The sequence below is a fragment of the Alligator sinensis genome, unplaced genomic scaffold, assembly GCF_000455745.1.
Source record: "Alligator sinensis unplaced genomic scaffold, ASM45574v1 scaffold130_2, whole genome shotgun sequence".
NCBI classification, from domain to species: Eukaryota; Metazoa; Chordata; order Crocodylia; family Alligatoridae; genus Alligator; species Alligator sinensis.
Genome location: NW_005841913.1, coordinates 148,493 through 152,745, shown reverse-complemented (window position 1 = coordinate 152,745; position 4,253 = coordinate 148,493).

Here is a 4,253-nt window from a genome sequence, read left to right as displayed (position 1 = left end):
CTTTGCTTGTTACTCGCCGCTACCCATCATCTGTTCGTTCTCCGCACCGCATCGTCTGTGTCCACCTGCTACTGTAAATAGTCCTTGTAATTAGCTCCTGTATTCGACTCATTAATCATCTTGTTGGTTTGTAAGTAAATTTATGAATTTTCTTCACCTACTACTTGTCGCGCTTTTTTCCTCTCTCACACTTGGCATCCCCGAGCATGTCTGGGTTGGTGTCACTACTCAGTGCCCCACTCGACACGCAACTGAGGCCATTTTCCAAACACCATCCTTGAATTATGGCCCACACTACCCAGCATATCCACAGATGGTGGGTAGTGGAATGACCTTCAGGGAAGGTTAGCTGTGAAATAAGCAGGGGTAACTATGATGAATAAGTATTTGTGGACCAAGCAGCAGTGCCACCAGGATGTGGTGAGAACAGTAGATGGCAAAGCTTTCCCTCCTGAAAAGCATTATATATTCTTTGACGGTGCTGCAACTGGTGAGTACAGGTTGCCGCTATGTAAAGCCTGCCTGGCTCCCAGTCATGGGTCTACAACGCCTCAATGGCAGAACAGATAGAGGAAGATGTTAGAATCTCAGCAGCTGTGAAGGCTGCAGCAGAACAAGACCCCCAATTGTCTTGGTCTCCTTGCCATCGGATATGGGTACAGGTTCTGTCAAGATCTGTGTGGAAGCTGATGTGAAGCAGATTCTCCATGATAAAAGAAGTCATACACAGGCATCTTCCATGAAAACAGCTTTCTCAGCACATTCCTTAAGCCCTTTGGCAACCAGCTAATGGGAACAGGAGCAGCATTGTGAGGTCTGGAAGCTCCTAGTCATGGACTGGCATGAAGGTGGCAGTTACAAGAAGGTCATCCCACACTTGGATGAGACAAGAGTATGATTTGGCAGCTGCAACTATGACTGAGCAGCCCTCTTCAGGATCCTCTCTGCTCACCCGACATGGGGAGGGGGCTAGAAAAGGTGTCCTAAACATAGCCTGTCTAATACAATATTTTGTATTTTGTATTTCTTCCTGACTAGATAACTGCATCCAGTGGGATCACCTTTACTGCAGTCAAAAATACCAGCAAAGACACATCATTAGGGGTCCCTGTTCCCCCAAGCACTACCGGAAGTAACAAGGAATAATGGCATAAGTTGACTGAGAGTAGATTCAGGCTAAACATCAGGAGACACTACTTCACAGTCAGGGTAGCTAGGAGCTACAACCAACTAACTAGGGAAGTGGTGCTCGCTTCTACCCTGGGGGGGGGGGGTCTTCAAATGCTTCTACCCTGGGGGACTTCAAGAGGAGGCTAGATAATCACCTGGCTGGGGACGTTTGACCCCAGCATTCTTTCCTGCCCATTGTGGGGGGTCGGACTTGATGATCTGCTTAGGTCCCTTCCGACCCTACCAACTATGAAACTATTATTTTTGGGACCTGGAACACCAGGACCCTCATGAACAAACCTAATAGTGAACACTCAGAGCGCTGCACTGCAATCGTGGCCCAAGAACTCAGGTGACATGACATCAATGTAGCTGCACTAAGTGAGATTTGGTAAGCAGGAGATGGGCAGCTCAAAAAACATGGAGGCAGCTATACCTTCTTCTGGAAGGATAAACAGGAAGGAGAACTCCAACTTCATGGAGTTGGTTTTGCCATTATTAAGAATTAACTCATAACTCAATTAATTTCCTATTGGAATGTATGAGTACTGTATGGCTCTCCATCTTAAACTGATGGGGAGCCAATATGCCACTGTCACCAGTGTGTGTGCCCCAACTCTTGATGCTGCCAATGAAACCAAGGAGGAATTCTACACCAACCTTGACCAAGCCCTTTCTGATGTTCTGGAGGGAGACAGATTTATTCTTCTCAGTGATTTCAATGCCAGAGTCAGAAGGGACTCTAACCTCTAGAATGAAACCATTGGCAAGGAAGGAGTAGGAAAGGTGAACACCAATGGCCTCTTGACCAAATGTGTGGAATATGGGCTCACTGACACCCTGTTCCATCGGAAAAAAGCACAAGACATCATGGCAAAACCCATGATTTAATCATTGGCACCTCATTGACTATGTCATCATCTGTCCTCAGGATCTCAAAGATGTCTACATCACCCAAGCTATGCTAGGAACGGATGATTTCAGGACTGATCACTGACTCATCCTCTTGGTTATGTCACTCAAACTAACTCAAAAATGATGGTGGCAGCAGAAAGAATGCCGATGGAAGATCAGTGTTAGAGGACTCAAAGAGCCAAGCAAGCGAGACCTTTTCTATTAGTGCCTCAAAAAAAAAATGGTGAATTACAAAAAGAAACAATGGGAGAATGTCATCAGCATGTGGGGTGCCCTCAAGGCCACCACTATCAGCACTTGTGAAGAGACAATTTGATTCTTTATCAGGAAACATCAAGACTGGTTTGATGAAAATGACCAGGAGAGCCAAGAGTTGATTAATTGCATGTGCAAGGCCCTTTGTGCTTGGCAAAATGACACCAAACCCAAGCAAAAGAAACTGAATCTCCAATAAGTCAAGAAAGAGGTCCAAAGAGGACCCATACAACAAATAAGACAATCATGGAATACAATCATCCTTGAATGTGAGGGATCACCAAAGAATACTAGGGTACCCTAATTAATCAGATGTGGTTGCTAACATGTCATAAATGCAACTCTTAATAAATATTAGAGCTCTAAAACAACAATTTAATAGTATGCCAATCAGAAATATAACTATGCCACTTAAGGACCATACCCTTTCACTGTTATCTGAATTTTTAAAGTGATTTAGAGCCATGTCTCTGTCAGTGCTGTGAAATCAATATTCTGCCATCCATGAAATCACATACAGCTCAGTGACATTTCCAGTTGTCTGAAGACGAGGAAGCACATCTTTCAAAGGGGAATGGAAGCCTGTGAAATGTATGCTCAAAATCAAATTACACAGATTTTATTAATTGGAAAAAAGAAAGCAAATTATGGAAATTTAATCTAAACTAATTTAAAATACAGTGGCTTTAATTTATATATTCTAAACTTGTGAGACAGTTTCTTGTCACCATATTCATCATGCAGCATCCTCATCACATGTAATGGACTTAAAAAGAGCAATTACTTTATCCAGATAGTAATACTAAATATAATTATTCAATAATGAAATAATTGGTTTAGAGAATAAGGTTATAAACACTCAGTGGAATCCTGCTTTATAGAAGCCTTTTTGGCCCTAGAAAATATAAAGTAACAATCTGGCCCTAGGAATGCAAAAGTCTCTTCTCCAACACCAGGAATTTACATCACCAGCAAGTACAGGAAAGTACAGCAACTACATCACTCTAACACTGCTACAATAAAGATTAAACATTTCTGGCACTATTTAGGCTTGACACAGTATTTCAGTAATATGTGGGTAACTTTTTTTTTTCAAATAAAAGGGTTTTTTATATTTTTTAAAATAAAATCATACAACTTCACCCAGGGGAAAAAAAAAAGTCTAAACATGATCACTTGAGGGTCCCTGACTTCCTATTATCACATGTGTCTTTATTAAACACTATCTCCCTGTGTGAAACCATAAAAATAAGGAGGAAAAATATAGTAATGTAAATTACACTTTCTTCATCCTACAGATAATTATAGACTCTGAAACAAAAGTATAGAAAAATTCTCAAATCTAACTTCCCTTTTGGAAAATGAGTAGAACTTACACTCCTAAATTTAGTCATGCAAATTGCATTTCAGGCCCTTTGCGTGGATTTTAGATTCTACTCCCAGCATATACCTTGATTTGCCCTTCTGAGACATCCTTTGTCAATCTTGTTTTTCTACTCCTGGCAACATATGTCTTTCCCACCTGTCTGCCCACTGAGTCAGCTTCAAGAGGAGGACCTGAAAGTGCTCTAGGACAATGTGTAGCTCATGACCTGGTGGTTACAGCAGTTTGCTAGGAAGAGAAAATTCAGATTCAATTTTTGGGGGGTGAAGAAAATGTAGAGTCCACATCTGCTGTCTGGATAAGTACCCCAATTACCATAGGGCTAAGAGTAGATGAACACCTCCCCACACCAGGAGTCTTCCAGGACCAACATTTTTGGACTTACATGTAATTACATGCATACTTGAGATGTGAATTCTCTTCTGCCCTGGAGCCTATGAAGTATAGATTCATAGATTCATAGATGTTAGGGTCGGAAGGGACCTCAATAGATCATCGAGTCCGACCCCCTGCATAGGCAGGAAAGAGT